Source organism: Salvelinus alpinus, chromosome 13 (genome assembly GCF_045679555.1).
Source record: "Salvelinus alpinus chromosome 13, SLU_Salpinus.1, whole genome shotgun sequence".
Taxonomy (NCBI): domain Eukaryota; kingdom Metazoa; phylum Chordata; class Actinopteri; order Salmoniformes; family Salmonidae; genus Salvelinus; species Salvelinus alpinus.
In genome coordinates, this window is record NC_092098.1 from 37,100,222 (window position 1) to 37,121,135 (window position 20,914).

At 45.6% G+C, this 20,914-nt stretch overlaps 1 protein-coding gene across 4 annotated transcripts in view; it reads left to right on the forward strand.

The window, feature by feature from the left end:
• Nucleotides 1-20,914, forward strand: part of LOC139537661 (protein FAM168A-like) — an 82,453-nt gene that overhangs the window by 54,118 nt on the left and 7,421 nt on the right. The gene's annotated exons all lie outside the window — the stretch shown is intronic.

Genomic DNA, 20,914 nt, shown 5'->3' on the forward strand with positions numbered 1-20,914 from the left:
CGACTAGGTCCTCATTAGAGACTTCAGCTAAGTGTACCCCGACTAGGTCCTCATTAGAGACTTCAGCTAAGTGTACCCGACTAGGTCCTCATTAGAGACTTCAGCTAAGTGTACCCCGACTAGGTCCTCATTAGAGACTTCAGCTAAGTGTACCCTGACTAGGTCCTCATAAGAGACTTCAGCTAAGTGTACCCGACTAGGTTCTCATAAGAGACTTCAGCTAAGTGTACCCTGACTAGATCCTCATAAGAGACTTCAGCTAAGTGTACCCTGACTAGGTCCTCATAAGAGACTTCAGCTAAGTGTACCCGACTAGGTTCTCATAAGAGACTTCAGCTAAGTGTACCCGACTAGATCCTCATAAGAGACTTCAGCTAAGTGTACCCGACTAGATCCTCATAAGAGACTTCAGCTAAGTGTACCCCGACTAGGTCCTCATTAGAGACCTCAGCTAAGTGTACCCGACTAGGTCCTCAAAAGAGACTTCAGCTAAGTGTACCCTGACTAGGTCCTCATAAGAGACTTCAGCTAAGTGTACCCCGACTAGGTCCTCATTAGAGACCTCAGCTAAGTGTACCCGACTAGGTCCTCAAAAGAGACTTCAGCTAAGTGTACCCTGACTAGGTCCTCATAAGAGACTTTAGCTAAGTGTACCCTGACTAGGTCCTCATTAGAGACTTCAGCTAAGTGTACCCTGACTAGGTCCTCATTAGAGACTTCAGCTAAGTGTACCCTGACTAGGTCCTCATTAGAGACTTCAGCTAAGTGTACCCTGACTAGGTCCTCATTAGAGACTTCAGCTAAGTGTACCCTGACTAGGTCCTCATTAGAGACTTCAGCTAAGTGTACCCTGACTAGGTCCTCATTAGAGACTTCAGCTAAGTGTACCCTGACTAGGTCCTCATTAGAGACTTCAGCTAAGTGTACCCTGACTAGGTCCTCATTAGAGACTTCAGCTAAGTGTACCCTGACTAGGTCCTCATTAGAGACTTCAGCTAAGTGTACCCTGACTAGGTCCTCATTAGAGACTTCAGCTAAGTGTACCCTGACTAGGTCCTCATTAGAGACTTCAGCTAAGTGTACCCTGACTAGGTCCTCATTAGAGACTTCAGCTAAGTGTACCCTGACTAGGTCCTCATTAGAGACTTCAGCTAAGTGTACCCTGACTAGGTCCTCATTAGAGACTTCAGCTAAGTGTACCCTGACTAGGTCCTCATTAGAGACTTCAGCTAAGTGTACCCTGACTAGGTCCTCATTAGAGACTTCAGCTAAGTGTACCCTGACTAGGTCCTCATAAGAGACTTCAGCTAAGTGTACCCTGACTAGGTCCTCATAAGAGACTTCAGCTAAGTGTACCCTGACTAGGTCCTCATTAGAGACTTCAGCTAAGTGTACCCTGACTAGGTCCTCATAAGAGACTTCAGCTAAGTGTACCCTGACTAGGTCCTCATAAGAGACTTCAGCTAAGTGTACCCTGACTAGGTCCTCATTAGAGACTTCAGCTAAGTGTACCCTGACTAGGTCCTCATTAGAGACTTCAGCTAAGTGTACCCTGACTAGGTCCTCATTAGAGACTTCAGCTAAGTGTACCCTGACTAGGTCCTCATTAGAGACTTCAGCTAAGTGTACCCTGACTAGGTCTTCATTAGAGACTTCAGCTAAGTGTACCCCGACTAGGTCCTCATTAGAGACTTCAGCTAAGTGTACCCTGACTAGGTCCTCATTAGAGACTTCAGCTAAGTGTACCCTGACTAGGTCCTCATTAGAGACTTCAGCTAAGTGTACCCTGACTAGGTCCTCATTAGAGACTTCAGCTAAGTGTACCCGACTAGGTCCTCATAAGAGACTTCAGCTAAGTGTACCCTGACTAGGTCCTCATAAGAGACTTCAGCTAAGTGTACCCTGACTAGGTCCTCATTAGAGACTTCAGCTAAGTGTACCCGACTAGGTCCTCATTAGAGACTTCAGCTAAGTGTACCCTGACTAGGTCCTCATTAGAGACTTCAGCTAAGTGTACCCCGACTAGGTCCTCATTAGAGACTTCAGCTAAGTGTACCCTGACTAGGTCCTCATTAGAGACTTCAGCTAAGTGTACCCCGACTAGGTCCTCATTAGAGACTTCAGCTAAGTGTACCCTGACTAGGTCCTCATTAGAGACTTCAGCTAAGTGTACCCTGACTAGGTCCTCATTAGAGACTTCAGCTAAGTGTACCCTGACTAGGTCCTCATTAGAGACTTCAGCTAAGTGTACCCTGACTAGGTCCTCATTAGAGACTTCAGCTAAGTGTACCCTGACTAGGTCCTCATTAGAGACTTCAGCTAAGTGTACCCTGACTAGGTCCTCATTAGAGACTTCAGCTAAGTGTACCCTGACTAGGTCCTCATTAGAGACTTCAGCTAAGTGTACCCTGACTAGGTCCTCATTAGAGACTTCAGCTAAGTGTACCCTGACTAGGTCCTCATTAGAGACTTCAGCTAAGTGTACCCTGACTAGGTCCTCATTAGAGACTTCAGCTAAGTGTACCCTGACTAGGTCCTCATTAGAGACTTCAGCTAAGTGTACCCTGACTAGGTCCTCATTAGAGACTTCAGCTAAGTGTACCCTGACTAGGTCCTCATTAGAGACTTCAGCTAAGTGTACCCTGACTAGGTCCTCATTAGAGACTTCAGCTAAGTGTACCCTGACTAGGTCCTCATTAGAGACTTCAGCTAAGTGTACCCTGACTAGGTCCTCATTAGAGACTTCAGCTAAGTGTACCCTGACTAGGTCCTCATTAGAGACTTCAGCTAAGTGTACCCTGACTAGGTCCTCATTAGAGACTTCAGCTAAGTGTACCCTGACTAGGTCCTCATTAGAGACTTCAGCTAAGTGTACCCTGACTAGGTCCTCATTAGAGACTTCAGCTAAGTGTACCCTGACTAGGTCCTCATTAGAGACTTCAGCTAAGTGTACCCGACTAGGTCCTCATAAGAGACTTCAGCTAAGTGTACCCTGACTAGGTCCTCATTAGAGACTTCAGCTAAGTGTACCCTGACTAGGTCCTCATTAGAGACTTCAGCTAAGTGTACCCTGACTAGGTCCTCATTAGAGACTTCAGCTAAGTGTACCCTGACTAGGTCCTCATTAGAGACTTCAGCTAAGTGTACCCTGACTAGGTCCTCATTAGAGACTTCAGCTAAGTGTACCCTGACTAGGTCCTCATTAGAGACTTCAGCTAAGTGTACCCTGACTAGGTCCTCATTAGAGACTTCAGCTAAGTGTACCCTGACTAGGTCCTCATTAGAGACTTCAGCTAAGTGTACCCTGACTAGGTCCTCATTAGAGACTTCAGCTAAGTGTACCCTGACTAGGTCCTCATTAGAGACTTCAGCTAAGTGTACCCCGACTAGGTCCTCATTAGAGACTTCAGCTAAGTGTACCCTGACTAGGTCCTCATAAGAGACTTCAGCTAAGTGTACCCTGACTAGGTCCTCATTAGAGACTTCAGCTAAGTGTACCCTGACTAGGTCCTCATTAGAGACTTCAGCTAAGTGTACCCTGACTAGGTCCTCATTAGAGACTTCAGCTAAGTGTACCCTGACTAGGTCCTCATTAGAGACTTCAGCTAAGTGTACCCTGACTAGGTCCTCATTAGAGACTTCAGCTAAGTGTACCCTGACTAGGTCCTCATTAGAGACTTCAGCTAAGTGTACCCTGACTAGGTCCTCATTAGAGACTTCAGCTAAGTGTACCCGACTAGTTCCTCATAAGAGACTTCAGCTAAGTGTACCCTGACTAGGTCCTCATAAGAGACTTCAGCTAAGTGTACCCTGACTAGGTCCTCATTAGAGACTTCAGCTAAGTGTACCCGACTAGGTCCTCATTAGAGACTTCAGCTAAGTGTACCCTGACTAGGTCCTCATTAGAGACTTCAGCTAAGTGTACCCTGACTAGGTCCTCATTAGAGACTTCAGCTAAGTGTACCCTGACTAGATCCTCATTAGAGACTTCAGCTAAGTGTACCCTGACTAGATCCTCATTAGAGACTTCAGCTAAGTGTACCCGACTAGGTCCTCATAAGAGACTTCAGCTAAGTGTACCCTGACTAGGTCCTCATGAGAGACTTCAGCTAAGTGTACCCTGACTAGGTCCTCATTAGAGACTTCAGCTAAGTGTACCCGACTAGTTCCTCATAAGAGACTTCAGCTAAGTGTACCCTGACTAGATCCTCATTAGAGACTTCAGCTAAGTGTACCCTGACTAGATCCTCATTAGAGACTTCAGCTAAGTGTACCCTGACTAGGTCCTCATTAGAGACTTCAGCTAAGTGTACCCTGACTAGGTCCTCATTAGAGACTTCAGCTAAGTGTACCCTGACTAGGTCCTCATTAGAGACTTCAGCTAAGTGTACCCTGACTAGGTCCTCATTAGAGACTTCAGCTAAGTGTACCCTGACTAGGTCCTCATTAGAGACTTCAGCTAAGTGTACCCTGACTAGGTCCTCATTAGAGACTTCAGCTAAGTGTACCCCGACTAGGTCCTCATTAGAGACTTCAGCTAAGTGTACCCTGACTAGGTCCTCATTAGAGACTTCAGCTAAGTGTACCCTGACTAGGTCCTCATTAGAGACTTCAGCTAAGTGTACCCTGACTAGGTCCTCATTAGAGACTTCAGCTAAGTGTACCCTGACTAGGTCCTCATTAGAGACTTCAGCTAAGTGTACCCTGACTAGGTCCTCATAAGAGACTTCAGCTAAGTGTACCCTGACTAGGTCCTCATTAGAGACTTCAGCTAAGTGTACCCTGACTAGGTCCTCATAAGAGACTTCAGCTAAGTGTACCCTGACTAGGTCCTCATAAGAGACCTCAGCTAAGTGTACCCGACTAGGTCCTCATTAGAGACTTTAGCTAAGTGTACCCCGACTAGGTCCTCATTAGAGACTTCAGCTAAGTGTACCCGACTAGGTCCTCATTAGAGACTTCAGCTAAGTGTACCCCGACTAGGTCCTCATTAGAGACTTCAGCTAAGTGTACACTGACTAGGTCCTCATAAGAGACCTTAGCTAAGTGTACCCGACTAGGTCCTCATTAGAGACTTCAGCTAAGTGTACCCTGACTAGGTCCTCATTAGAGACTTCAGCTAAGTGTACCCGACTAGGTCCTCATTAGAGACTTCAGCTAAGTGTACCCCGACTAGGTCCTCATTAGAGACTTCAGCTAAGTGTACCCTGACTAGGTCCTCATAAGAGACTTCAGCTAAGTGTACCCGACTAGGTTCTCATAAGAGACTTCAGCTAAGTGTACCCTGACTAGATCCTCATAAGAGACTTCAGCTAAGTGTACCCTGACTAGGTCCTCATAAGAGACTTCAGCTAAGTGTACCCTGACTAGGTCCTCATTAGAGACTTCAGCTAAGTGTACCCGACTAGGTCCTCATTAGAGACTTCAGCTAAGTGTACCCTGACTAGGTCCTCATAAGAGACTTCAGCTAAGTGTACCCTGACTAGGTCCTCATTAGAGACTTCAGCTAAGTGTACCCTGACTAGGTCCTCATTAGAGACTTCAGCTAAGTGTACCCTGACTAGGTCCTCATAAGAGACTTCAGCTAAGTGTACCCTGACTAGGTCCTCATTAGAGACTTCAGCTAAGTGTACCCTGACTAGGTCCTCATTAGAGACTTCAGCTAAGTGTACCCTGACTAGGTCCTCATTAGAGACTTCAGCTAAGTGTACCCTGACTAGGTCCTCATTAGAGACTTCAGCTAAGTGTACCCTGACTAGGTCCTCATTAGAGACTTCAGCTAAGTGTACCCTGACTAGGTCCTCATTAGAGACTTCAGCTAAGTGTACCCTGACTAGGTCCTCATTAGAGACTTCAGCTAAGTGTACCCGACTAGGTCCTCATTAGAGACTTCAGCTAAGTGTACCCTGACTAGGTCCTCATTAGAGACTTCAGCTAAGTGTACCCTGACTAGGTCCTCATTAGAGACTTCAGCTAAGTGTACCCTGACTAGGTCCTCATTAGAGACTTCAGCTAAGTGTACCCTGACTAGGTCCTCATTAGAGACTTCAGCTAAGTGTACCCTGACTAGGTCCTCATTAGAGACTTCAGCTAAGTGTACCCTGACTAGGTCCTCATTAGAGACTTCAGCTAAGTGTACCCTGACTAGGTCCTCATTAGAGACTTCCGCTAAGTGTACCCCGACTAGGTCCTCATTAGAGACTTCAGCTAAGTGTACCCCGACTAGGTTCTCATTAGAGACTTCAGCTAAGTGTACCCCAACTAGGTCCTCATTAGAGACTTCAGCTAAGTGTACCCGACTAGGTTCTCATAAGAGACTTCAGCTAAGTGTACCCTGACTAGGTCCTCATAAGAGACTTCAGCTAAGTGTACCCGACTAGGTTCTCATAAGAGACTTCAGCTAAGTGTACCCTGACTAGATCCTCATAAGAGACTTCAGCTAAGTGTACCCTGACTAGGTCCTCATAAGAGACTTCAGCTAAGTGTACCCGACTAGGTTCTCATAAGAGACTTCAGCTAAGTGTACCCGACTAGGTCCTCATTAGAGACTACAGCTAAGTGTACCCTGACTAGGTCCTCATTAGAGACTTCAGCTAAGTGTACCCTGACTAGGTCCTCAGAGACTTCAGCTAAGTGTTCCCCGACTAGGTCCTCATTAGAGACTTCAGCTAAGTGTACCCCGACTAGGTCCTCATTAGAGACTTCAGCTAAGTGTACCCTGACTAGGTTCTCATTAGAGACTTCAGCTAAGTGTACCCCGACTAGGTCCTCATTAGAGACTTCAGCTAAGTGTACCCTGCCTAGGTCCTCATTAGAGACTTCAGCTAAGTGTACCCTGCCTAGGTCCTCATTAGAGACTTCAGCTAAGTGTACCCGACTAGGTCCTCATTAGAGACTTCAGCTAAGTGTACCCCGACTAGGTCCTCATTAGAGACTTCAGCTAAGTGTACCCCGACTAGTTCCTCAGAGACTTCAGCTAAGTGTACCCTGCCTAGGTACTCATTAGAGACTTCAGCTAAGTGTACCCTGCCTAGGTCCTCATTAGAGACTTCAGCTAAGTGTACCCTGCCTAGGTCCTCATTAGAGACTTCAGCTAAGTGTACCCGACTAGGTCCTCATTAGAGACTTCAGCTAAGTGTACCCCGACTAGGTCCTCATTAGAGACTTCAGCTAAGTGTACCCCGACTAGGTCCTCAGAGACTTCAGCTAAGTGTACCCTGCCTAGGTACTCATTAGAGACTTCAGCTAAGTGTACCCGACTAGGTCCTCATTAGAGACTTCAGCTAAGTGTACCCCGACTAGGTCATCATTAGAGACTTCAGCTAAGTGTACCCTGACTAGGTCCTCATTTGAGACTTCAGCTAAGTGTACCCCGACTAGGTCCTCATTAGAGACTTCAGCTAAGTGTACCCTGACTAGGTCCTCATTTGAGACTTCAGCTAAGTGTACCCTGACTAGGTCCTCATTAGAGACTTCAGCTAAGTGTACCCCGACTAGGTCCTCATTAGAGACTTCAGCTAAGTGTACCCTGACTAGATCCTCATTAGAGACTTCAGCTAAGTGTACCCTGACTAGGTCCTCATTAGAGACTTCAGCTAAGTGTACCCGACTAGGTCCTCATTAGAGACTTCAGCTAAGTGTACCCTGACTAGATCCTCATTAGAGACTTCAGCTAAGTGTACCCTGACTAGGTCCTCATTAGAGACTTCAGCTAAGTGTACCCTGACTAGGTCCTCATTAGAGAATTCAGCTAAGTGTACCCTGCCTAGGTCCTCATTAGAGACTTCAGCTAAGTGTACCCTGCCTAGGTCCTCATTAGAGACTTCACCTAAGTGTACCCTGACTAGGTCCTCATTAGAGACTTCAGCTACGTGTACCCTGACTATGTCCTCATTAGAGACTTCAGCTAAGTGTACCCGACTAGGTCCTCATTAGAGACTTCAGCTAAGTGTACCCTGACTAGGTCCTCATTAGAGACTTCAGCTAAGTGTACCCTGACTAGGTCCTCATTAGAGACTTCAGCTAAGTGTACCCTGACTAGGTCCTCATTAGAGACTTCAGCTAAGTGTACCCTGACTAGGTCCTCATTAGAGACTTCAGCTAAGTGTACCCTGACTAGGTCCTCATTAGAGACTTCAGCTAAGTGTACCCCGACTAGGTCCTCATTAGAGACTTCAGCTAAGTGTACCCTGACTAGGTCCTCATTAGAGACTTCAGCTAAGTGTACCCTGACTAGGTCCTCATTAGAGACTTCAGCTAAGTGTACCCTGACTAGGTCCTCATTAGAGACTTCAGCTAAGTGTACCCTGACTAGGTCCTCATTAGAGACTTCAGCTAAGTGTACCCTGACTAGGTCCTCATTAGAGACTTCAGCTAAGTGTACCCTGACTAGGTCCTCATTAGAGACTTCAGCTAAGTGTACCCTGACTAGGTCCTCATAAGAGACTTCAGCTAAGTGTACCCGACTAGGTCCTCATAAGAGACTTCAGCTAAGTGTACCCTGACTAGGTCCTCATTAGAGACTTCAGCTAAGTGTACCCTGACTAGGTCCTCATTAGAGACTTCAGCTAAGTGTACCCTGACTAGGTCCTCATTAGAGACTTCAGCTAAGTGTACCCTGACTAGGTCCTCATTAGAGACTTCAGCTAAGTGTACCCTGACTAGGTCCTCATTAGAGACTTCAGCTAAGTGTACCCTGACTAGGTCCTCATTAGAGACTTCAGCTAAGTGTACCCGACTAGGTCCTCATTAGAGACTTCAGCTAAGTGTACCCCGACTAGGTCCTCATTAGAGACTTCAGCTAAGTGTACCCTGACTAGGTCCTCATAAGAGACTTCAGCTAAGTGTACCCGACTAGGTTCTCATAAGAGACTTCAGCTAAGTGTACCCTGACTAGATCCTCATAAGAGACTTCAGCTAAGTGTACCCTGACTAGGTCCTCATAAGAGACTTCAGCTAAGTGTACCCGACTAGGTTCTCATAAGAGACTTCAGCTAAGTGTTCCCGACTAGATCCTCATAAGAGACTTCAGCTAAGTGTACCCCGACTAGGTCCTCATTAGAGACCTCAGCTAAGTGTACCCGACTAGGTCCTCAAAAGAGACTTCAGCTAAGTGTACCCTGACTAGGTCCTCATAAGAGACTTCAGCTAAGTGTACCCCGACTAGGTCCTCATTAGAGACCTCAGCTAAGTGTACCCGACTAGGTCCTCAAAAGAGACTTCAGCTAAGTGTACCCTGACTAGGTCCTCATAAGAGACTTTAGCTAAGTGTACCCTGACTAGGTCCTCATTAGAGACTTTAGCTAAGTGTACCCTGACTAGGTCCTCATTAGAGACTTCAGCTAAGTGTACCCTGACTAGGTCCTCATAAGAGACCTCAGCTAAGTGTACCCGACTAGGTCCTCATTAGAGACTTCAGCTAAGTGTACCCTGACTAGGTCCTCATTAGAGACTTCAGCTAAGTGTACCCGACTAGGTCCTCATTAGAGACTTCAGCTAAGTGTACCCTGACTAGGTCCTCATTAGAGACTTCAGCTAAGTGTACCCTGACTAGGTCCTCATTAGAGACTTCAGCTAAGTGTACCCTGACTAGGTCCTCATTAGAGACTTCAGCTAAGTGTACCCTGACTAGGTCCTCATTAGAGACTTCAGCTAAGTGTACCCTGACTAGGTCCTCATTAGAGACTTCAGCTAAGTGTACCCTGACTAGGTCCTCATTAGAGACTTCAGCTAAGTGTACCCTGACTAGGTCCTCATTAGAGACTTCAGCTAAGTGTACCCCGACTAGGTCCTCATTAGAGACTTCAGCTAAGTGTACCCTGACTAGGTCCTCATTAGAGACTTCAGCTAAGTGTACCCTGACTAGGTCCTCATTAGAGACTTCAGCTAAGTGTACCCGACTAGGTCCTCATTAGAGACTTCAGCTAAGTGTACCCAGACTAGGTCTTCATTAGAGACTTCAGCTAAGTGTACCCCGACTAGGTTCTCATTAGAGACTTCAGCTAAGTGTACCCCAACTAGGTCCTCATTAGAGACTTCAGCTAAGTGTACCCGACTAGGTTCTCATAAGAGACTTCAGCTAAGTGTACCCTGACTAGGTCCTCATAAGAGACTTCAGCTAAGTGTACCCGACTAGGTTCTCATAAGAGACTTCAGCTAAGTGTACCCTGACTAGATCCTCATAAGAGACTTCAGCTAAGTGTACCCTGACTAGGTCCTCATAAGAGACTTCAGCTAAGTGTACCCGACTAGGTTCTCATAAGAGACTTCAGCTAAGTGTACCCGACTAGGTCCTCATTAGAGACTACAGCTAAGTGTACCCTGACTAGGTCCTCATTAGAGACTTCAGCTAAGTGTACCCTGACTAGGTCCTCAGAGACTTCAGCTAAGTGTTCCCCGACTAGGTCCTCATTAGAGACTTCAGCTAAGTGTACCCCGACTAGGTCCTCATTAGAGACTTCAGCTAAGTGTACCCTGACTAGGTTCTCATTAGAGACTTCAGCTAAGTGTACCCCGACTAGGTCCTCATTAGAGACTTTAGCTAAGTGTACCCTGCCTAGGTCCTCATTAGAGACTTCAGCTAAGTGTACCCTGCCTAGGTCCTCATTAGAGACTTCAGCTAAGTGTACCCGACTAGGTCCTCATTAGAGACTTCAGCTAAGTGTACCCCGACTAGGTCCTCATTAGAGACTTCAGCTAAGTGTACCCCGACTAGGTCCTCAGAGACTTCAGCTAAGTGTACCCTGCCTAGGTACTCATTAGAGACTTCAGCTAAGTGTACCCTGCCTAGGTCCTCATTAGAGACTTCAGCTAAGTGTACCCTGCCTAGGTCCTCATTAGAGACTTCAGCTAAGTGTACCCGACTAGGTCCTCATTAGAGACTTCAGCTAAGTGTACCCCGACTAGGTCCTCATTAGAGACTTCAGCTAAGTGTACCCCGACTAGGTCCTCAGAGACTTCAGCTAAGTGTACCCTGCCTAGGTACTCATTAGAGACTTCAGCTAAGTGTACCCGACTAGGTCCTCATTAGAGACTTCAGCTAAGTGTACCCCGACTAGGTCATCATTAGAGACTTCAGCTAAGTGTACCCTGACTAGGTCCTCATTAGAGACTTCAGCTAAGTGTACCCCGACTAGGTCCTCATTAGAGACTTCAGCTAAGTGTACCCTGACTAGGTCCTCATTTGAGACTTCAGCTAAGTGTACCCTGACTAGGTCCTCATTAGAGACTTCAGCTAAGTGTACCCCGACTAGGTCCTCATTAGAGACTTCAGCTAAGTGTACCCTGACTAGATCCTCATTAGCGACTTCAGCTAAGTGTACCCTGACTAGGTCCTCATTAGAGACTTCAGCTAAGTGTACCCGACTAGGTCCTCATTAGAGACTTCAGCTAAGTGTACCCTGACTATATCCTCATTAGAGACTTCAGCTAAGTGTACCCTGACTAGGTCCTCATTAGAGACTTCAGCTAAGTGTACCCTGACTAGGTCCTCATTAGAGACTTCAGCTAAGTGTACCCTGCCTAGGTCCTCATTAGAGACTTCAGCTAAGTGTACCCTGACTAGGTCCTCATTAGAGACTTCAGCTAAGTGTACCCTGACTAGGTCCTCATTAGAGACTTCAGCTAAGTGTACCCTGACTAGGTCCTCATTAGAGACTTCAGCTAAGTGTACCCTGCCTAGGTCCTCATTAGAGACTTCAGCTAAGTGTACCCTGACTAGGTCCTCATTAGAGACTTCAGCTAAGTGTACCCTGCCTAGGTCCTTATTAGAGATTTCTGCTAAGTGTTCTACTAGGTCCTCATTAGAGACTTCAGCTAAGTGTACCCTGACTAGGTCCTCATTAGAGACTTCCGCTAAGTGTACCCCGACTAGGTCCTCATTAGAGACTTCAGCTAAGTGTACCCTGACTAGGTCCTCATTAGAGACTTCAGCTAAGTGTACCCCGACTAGGTCCTCATTAGAGACTTCAGCTAAGTGTACCCTGCCTAGGTCCTCATTAGAGACTTCAGCTAAGTGTACCCTGCCTAGGTCCTCATTAGAGACTTCAGCTAAGTGTACCCCGACTAGGTCCTCATTAGAGACTTCAGCTAAGTGTACCCGACTAGGTTCTCATAAGAGACTTCAGCTAAGTGTACCCTGACTAGGTCCTCATAAGAGACTTCAGCTAAGTGTACCCGACTAGGTTCTCATAAGAGACTTCAGCTAAGTGTACCCTGACTAGATCCTCATAAGAGACTTCAGCTAAGTGTACCCTGACTAGGTCCTCATAAGAGACTTCAGCTAAGTGTACCCGACTAGGTTCTCATAAGAGACTTCAGCTAAGTGTACCCGACTAGGTCCTCATTAGAGACTACAGCTAAGTGTACCCTGACTAGGTCCTCATTAGAGACTTCAGCTAAGTGTACCCTGACTAGGTCCTCAGAGACTTCAGCTAAGTGTTCCCCGACTAGGTCCTCATTAGAGACTTCAGCTAAGTGTACCCCGACTAGGTCCTCATTAGAGACTTCAGCTAAGTGTACCCTGACTAGGTCCTCATAAGAGACTTCAGCTAAGTGTACCCGACTAGGTTCTCATAAGAGACTTCAGCTAAGTGTACCCTGACTAGATCCTCATAAGAGACTTCAGCTAAGTGTACCCTGACTAGGTCCTCATAAGAGACTTCAGCTAAGTGTACCCGACTAGGTTCTCATAAGAGACTTCAGCTAAGTGTTCCCGACTAGATCCTCATAAGAGACTTCAGCTAAGTGTACCCCGACTAGGTCCTCATTAGAGACCTCAGCTAAGTGTACCCGACTAGGTCCTCAAAAGAGACTTCAGCTGAGTGTACCCTGACTAGGTCCTCATAAGAGACTTCAGCTAAGTGTACCCCGACTAGGTCCTCATTAGAGACCTCAGCTAAGTGTACCCGACTAGGTCCTCAAAAGAGACTTCAGCTAAGTGTACCCTGACTAGGTCCTCATAAGAGACTTTAGCTAAGTGTACCCTGACTAGGTCCTCATTAGAGACTTCAGCTAAGTGTACCCTGACTAGGTCCTCATTAGAGACTTCAGCTAAGTGTACCCTGACTAGGTCCTCATAAGAGACCTCAGCTAAGTGTACCCGACTAGGTACTCATTAGAGACTTCAGCTAAGTGTATCCCGACTAGGTCCTCATTAGAGACTTCAGCTAAGTGTACCCGACTAGGTCCTCATTAGAGACTTCAGCTAAGTGTACCCGACTAGGTCCTCATTAGAGACTTCAGCTAAGTGTACCCTGACTAGGTCTTCATTAGAGACTTCAGCTAAGTGTACCCCGACTAGGTTCTCATTAGAGACTTCAGCTAAGTGTACCCCAACTAGGTCCTCATTAGAGACTTCAGCTAAGTGTACCCGACTAGGTTCTCATAAGAGACTTCAGCTAAGTGTACCCTGACTAGGTCCTCATAAGAGACTTCAGCTAAGTGTACCCGACTAGGTTCTCATAAGAGACTTCAGCTAAGTGTACCCTGACTAGATCCTCATAAGAGACTTCAGCTAAGTGTACCCTGACTAGGTCCTCATAAGAGACTTCAGCTAAGTGTACCCGACTAGGTTCTCATAAGAGACTTCAGCTAAGTGTACCCGACTAGGTCCTCATTAGAGACTACAGCTAAGTGTACCCTGACTAGGTCCTCATTAGAGACTTCAGCTAAGTGTACCCTGACTAGGTCCTCAGAGACATCAGCTAAGTGTTCCCCGACTAGGTCCTCATTAGAGACTTCAGCTAAGTGTACCCCGACTAGGTCCTCATTAGAGACTTCAGCTAAGTGTACCCTGACTAGGTTCTCATTAGAGACTTCAGCTAAGTGTACCCCGACTAGGTCCTCATTAGAGACTTTAGCTAAGTGTACCCTGCCTAGGTCCTCATTAGAGACTTCAGCTAAGTGTACCCTGCCTAGGTCCTCATTAGAGACTTCAGCTAAGTGTACCCGACTAGGTCCTCATTAGAGACTTCAGCTAAGTGTACCCCGACTAGGTCCTCATTAGAGACTTCAGCTAAGTGTACCCCGACTAGGTCCTCAGAGACTTCAGCTAAGTGTACCCTGCCTAGGTACTCATTAGAGACTTCAGCTAAGTGTACCCTGCCTAGGTCCTCATTAGAGACTTCAGCTAAGTGTACCCTGCCTAGGTCCTCATTAGAGACTTCAGCTAAGTGTACCCGACTAGGTCCTCATTAGAGACTTCAGCTAAGTGTACCCCGACTAGGTCCTCATTAGAGACTTCAGCTAAGTGTACCCCGACTAGGTCCTCAGAGACTTCAGCTAAGTGTACCCTGCCTAGGTACTCATTAGAGACTTCAGCTAAGTGTACCCGACTAGGTCCTCATTAGAGACTTCAGCTAAGTGTACCCCGACTAGGTCATCATTAGAGACTTCAGCTAAGTGTACCCTGACTAGGTCCTCATTAGAGACTTCAGCTAAGTGTACCCCGACTAGGTCCTCATTAGAGACTTCAGCTAAGTGTACCCTGACTAGGTCCTCATTTGAGACTTCAGCTAAGTGTACCCTGACTAGGTCCTCATTAGAGACTTCAGCTAAGTGTACCCCGACTAGGTCCTCATTAGAGACTTCAGCTAAGTGTACCCTGACTAGATCCTCATTAGCGACTTCAGCTAAGTGTACCCTGACTAGGTCCTCATTAGAGACTTCAGCTAAGTGTACCCGACTAGGTCCTCATTAGAGACTTCAGCTAAGTGTACCCTGACTATATCCTCATTAGAGACTTCAGCTAAGTGTACCCTGACTAGGTCCTCATTAGAGACTTCAGCTAAGTGTACCCTGACTAGGTCCTCATTAGAGACTTCAGCTAAGTGTACCCTGCCTAGGTCCTCATTAAAGACTTCAGCTAAGTGTACCCTGCCTAGGTCCTCATTAGAGACTTCACCTAAGTGTACCCTGACTAGGTCCTCATTAGAGACTTCAGCTAAGTGTACCCTGACTAGGTCCTCATTAGAGACTTCAGCTAAGTGTACCCTGCCTAGGTCCTCATTAGAGACTTCAGCTAAGTGTACCCTGCCTAGGTCCTCATTAGAGACTTCAGCTAAGTGTACCCTGACTAGGTCCTCATTAGAGACTTCAGCTAAGTGTACCCTGCCTAGGTCCTTATTAGAGATTTCTGCTAAGTGTTCTACTAGGTCCTCATTAGAGACTTCAGCTAAGTGTACCCTGACTAGGTCCTCATAAGAGACCTCAGCTAAGTGTACCCCGACTAGGTCCTCATTAGAGACTTCAGCTAAGTGTACCCTGACTAGGTCCTCATTAGAGACTTCCGCTAAGTGTACCCCGACTAGGTCCTCATTAGAGACTTCAGCTAAGTGTACCCCGACTAGGTCCTCATTAGAGACTTCAGCTAAGTGTACCCCGACTAGGTCCTCATTAGAGACTTCAGCTAAGTGTACCCTGCCTAGGTCCTCATTAGAGACTTCAGCTAAGTGTACCCTGCCTAGGTCCTCATTAGAGACTTCAGCTAAGTGTACCCCGACTAGGTCCTCATTAGAGACTTCAGCTAAGTGTACCCGACTAGGTTCTCATAAGAGACTTCAGCTAAGTGTACCCTGACTAGGTCCTCATAAGAGACTTCAGCTAAGTGTACCCTCGACTAGGTCCTCATTAAGAGACTTCAGCTAAGTGTACCCTGACTAGGTCCTCATTAGAGACTTCAGCTAAGTGTACCCTGACTAGGTCCTCATTAGAGACTTCAGCTAAGTGTACCCTGCCTAGGTCCTCATTAGAGACTTCAGCTAAGTGTACCCTGACTAGGTCCTCATTAGAGACTTCAGCTAAGTGTACCCTGACTAGGTCCTCATTAGAGACTTCAGCTAAGTGTACCCTGCCTAGGTCCTCATTAGAGACTTCACCTAAGTGTACCCTGACTAGGTCCTCATTAGAGACTTCAGCTAAGTGTACCCTGACTAGGTCCTCATTAGAGACTTCAGCTAAGTGTACCCTGCCTAGGTCCTCATTAGAGACTTCAGCTAAGTGTACCCTGCCTAGGTCCTCATTAGAGACTTCAGCTAAGTGTACCCTGACTAGGTCCTCATTAGAGACTTCAGCTAAGTGTACCCTGCCTAGGTCCTTATTAGAGATTTCTGCTAAGTGTTCTACTAGGTCCTCATTAGAGACTTCAGCTAAGTGTACCCTGACTAGGTCCTCATAAGAGACCTCAGCTAAGTGTACCCCGACTAGGTCCTCATTAGAGACTTCAGCTAAGTGTACCCTGACTAGGTCCTCATTAGAGACTTCCGCTAAGTGTACCCCGACTAGGTCCTCATTAGAGACTTCAGCTAAGTGTACCCTGACTAGGTCCTCATTAGAGACTTCAGCTAAGTGTACCCCGACTAGGTCCTCATTAGAGACTTCAGCTAAGTGTACCCTGACTAGGTCCTCATTAGAGACTTCAGCTAAGTGTACCCTGACTAGGTCCTCATTAGAGACTTCAGCTAAGTGTACCCTGCCTAGGTCCTCATAAGAGACTTCAGCTAAGTGTACCCTGACTAGGTCCTCATTAGAGACTTCAGCTAAGTGTACCCTGCCTAGGTCCTCATTAGAGACTTCAGCTAAGTGTACCCTGCCTAGGTCCTCATTAGAGACTTCAGCTAAGTGTACCCTGCCTAGATCCTCATTAGAGACTTCAGCTAAGTGTACCCTGCCTAGGTCCTCATTAGAGACTTCAGCTAAGTGTACCCTGCCTAGGTCCTCATTGGAGACTTCAGCTAAGTGTACCCTGACTAGGTCCTCATTAGAGACTTCAGCTAAGTGTACCCCGACTAGGTCCTCATTAGAGACTTCAGCTAAGTGTACCCTGCCTAGGTCCTCATTAGAGACTTCAGCTAAGTGTACCCCGACTAGGTCCTCATTAGAGACTTCAGCTAAGTGTACCCTGACTAGGTCCTCATTAGAGACTTCAGCTAAGTGTACCCTGCCTAGGTCCTCATTAGAGACTTCAGCTAAGTGTACCCTGACTAGGTCCTCATTAGAGACTTCAGCTAAGTGTACCCCGACTAGGTCCTCATTAGAGACTTCAGCTAAGTGTACCCTGCCTAGGTCCTCATTAGAGACTTCAGCTAAGTGTACCCTGCCTAGGTCCTCATTAGAGACTTCAGCTAAGTGTACCCTGACTAGGTCCTCATTAGAGACTTCAGCTAAGTGTACCCCGACTAGGTCCTCATTAGAGACTTCAGCTAAGTGTACCCTGCCTAGGTCCTCATTAGAGACTTCAGCTAAGTGTACCCTGACTAGGTCCTCAGAGACTTCAGCTAAGTGTACCCCGACTGGACGTAATTGGCAAGAATTGTCTTGATTATCCCCATTTCCAGTGTGCCCGCCGAGAGGGATACTTTCTCCACAACAGAGTAAAGACTGCCTCAAGATCACACCTTCTTTAGGACAAAGTAACAAGGCTAATGCACATCAAACTGCTCCAAGGAGTTGGACAGTTTTGACTTCCCAACAGCAGCGGCTCACTTCAGGTCAAGGTCCGCCGCAAACACAAGTAAATTAAAGGCAATGATTGTGTTGGTCATGCCTGGTCCTAGCAGTTCTGCTGCCGTCCTGGGACAGATCAGCATATCCCGCTCCTGTGCCATGTATAGTATAAAGATTTGGAATGGATTAATAAACTAGAGTAATGATGTGAATCATGCGCAATTGGTGCATTTCCGTTGAGCTTATTCAGTAAGACTTGAAAACAAAACATTGTTGCCAGATATACACATCGGAGAGTTACAATGTTGCAATCACTAGTCAGCCAAATGCCTATAGTAGGAAACAGAGTTGTTATCAATAAGCCACGTATATCACACATGACACGAGTCAAGACTCCACGATAGTTCAAATTACAATAGCCATAACATTTATTAACATCATCTAATAGAACTGTGAAAAGAGATATCATTTGAGCTTTGGAAAAAAGTGCTTTCATGAATGCATGGTGCAGGCCTCGTTTCACAGGAGCATTGTAAAATAAGCTTTCTCTCAATGAACCAGCCTTATTTTCATTTATTTACATATTGAATTTGATTGTCCAACATCAGTTTTATAATTTCTTCATTTTGTGGCCACCTAAAGTGTCCTCTTTCTACTGCTGTGGTGCTGAATCGCAGCGGAAATGGGGAGTGGGGCGAGCTGGCCCGGTCAAGGCTAAAAGGAATCTACCTTTTGTCAAATGAACGTCAAAAGTTTTAGCTAACCCTAACCATTTTTCTAACCTTAACCTAATTCTCCTAACCTGTCACGTTAATTATCCTAGCCTGCTGGGTAAGTTCTCCTAACCTGCTACAAAAAGTTAAGTCTGTGTTAATTGGGAAAAAGCTAGATCCCTTCGAGGGATGACAGGCCAGCCCTAGTGTTAGTAGACAACTATGTTCTGTTATTTATTAGGCCTAATTAAAATGTTCATGCCTGGGCTAAATTAAATTAGAGAGGCCTAGATTGTATTTGAAAACAGCTGTGTTTTGTTATTTATTAATTAATGTAAGTTCTTTGTTTCTGGCCATTTTGAGGCTGTAATCGAACCCACAAATGCTTATGCTCCAGATACTCAACTAGTCTAAAGAAGGCCAGTTTTATTGCTTCTTTAATCAACAACAGTTTTCAGCTGTGCTAACATAATTGCAAAAGGGTTTTCTAATGATCATTTAGCCTTTTAAAATGATAAACTTGGATTAGCTAACACAACGTGCCATTGGAACACAGGAGTGATGGTTGCTGATAATGGGCCTCTGTTTGCCTATGTAGATATTACATAAAAAATATGCTGTTTCCAGCTACAATAGTCATTTACAACATTAAGAATGTCTACACTGTATTTCTGATCAATTTGATGTTATTTTAATGGACCAAAAATGTGCTTTTCTTTCAAAAACAATGACATTTCAAAGTGACCCAAAACTTTCGAACGGTAGTATACATACACATACACGTTGGCATGGCTAGGGAAACATTCAGAGCTGAGCTGGGTTTCGAGCTCTTGGGAAAAAAGGTGTTAGGAAAAGGTTTGGAGTAAGACAGGCCGATGGGGGATGTGAGGTAGTGAGTGACATCACAGGGGGAAGTGATATAGGGGGAGGGGCTGTGGGATGGCATCTTGCTTGGCTTAGTGCTGTGCTGTGTCATATAACATGTTTGCTGGCTGCTGCAGCATACTTTCTTTTCATATAGTGTAACTACATTTTAGTTGGATAGATAATGTGTGTTTGAGCCATGGAAGTGATTTGGTGCTTTCCTAACATGAATGTAATGATCAGTGTACTCTAAAACCCACCAAAACGGACACTTCTCTGTGTGTGTGCCTGCGTGTGTGTGCTTGAGTGTTTGAGCAAAAAATAATAATAATAATGTTCACATTCTGTGTGTTGTTAGTCATGGCTAAGTTGTCTGACACAGGGCTTGTTCGCGATTGCAGCCGACTGTCGACTGACTGATCTACAAATTACCTTGCATCATAAATATCTACTTATTATTATTTGTAGATCAGTCACAATTGACCCAAAATGCATCACGTCGGCTGCAATGTCAAACAAGCCCATGGCCTCTCTTTGGGCATTCATAATACAGCTGGTTCTGCCTCATATATATGTCCAAAGCTCTGTGGAAACTATATACAGTTGAAGTCAGAAGTTTACATACACTTAGGTTGGAGTCATTCAAACAATTTTTTCAACCACTCCACAAATTTCTGGTTAACAAACTATAGTTTTGGCAAGTCGGTTAGGACATCTACTTTGTGCATGACACAAGTAATCTTTTACAGACAGATTATTTCACTTCTGCTTGGGGTCATTGTCCATTTGGAAGACCCATTTGCGACCAAGCTTTAACATCCTGACTGATGTCTTGAGATTTTGCTTCAATATATCCACATAATTTTACTTCCTCATGATGCCATCTATTTTGCGAAGTGCACCAGTCCCTCCTGCAGCAAAGCACCCCCACAACATGATGCTGCCACCCCCGTGCTTCACGGTTGGGATGGTGTTCTTCGGCTTGCAAGCCTCCCCCTTTTTCCTCCAAACATAACGATGGTCATTATGGCCAAACAGTTCTATTTTCGTTTCATCAGACCAGAGGACATTTCTCCAAAAAGTACGATCTTCGTCCCCATGTGCAGTTGCAAACCATAGTCTGGCTTTTTTATGGCGGTTTCGGAGCAGTGTCTTCTTCCTTGCTGAGCGGCCTTTCAGGTTATGTCGATATAGGACTCGTTTTACTGTGGATATAGATACTTTTGTACTTGTTTCCTCCAGCATCTTCACAATGTCCTTTGCTGTTGTTCTGGGACTGATTTGCACTTTTCGCACCAAAGTACGTTCATCTCTAGGAGACAGAATGCGTCTCCTACCTGAGCGGTATGACGGTTGTGTGGTCCCATGGTGTTTATACTGTACTTGTGTACTATTGTTTGTACAGATGAACGTGGTACCTTCAGGCGTTTGGAAATTGCTCCCAATTTGCAAATTTTTTTCTGAGGTCTTTGCTGATTTCTTTTGATTTTCCCATGATGTCAAGCAAAGAGGCACTGACTTTGAAGGTAGGCCTTGAAATACATCCACAGGTAAACCTCCAATTGACTCAAATGATGTCAATTATTCGATCAGAAGCTTCTAAAACCATGACATCACTTTCTGGAATTTTCCAAGCTGTTTAAAGGCACAGTCAACTTAGTGTATGTAAACTTCTGACCCACTGGAATTGTGATACAGTGAATTATAAGTGAAATAATCTGTCTGTAAACAATTGTTGGAAAAATTACATGTGTCATGCACAAAGTAGATGTCCTAACCAACTTGCAAAAACTATAGTTTGTTAACAAGAAATTTGTGGAGTGGTTGAAAAACGAGTTTTAATGACTCCAACGTAAGTGTATGTAAACTTCTGACTTCAACTGTATATATCTTGG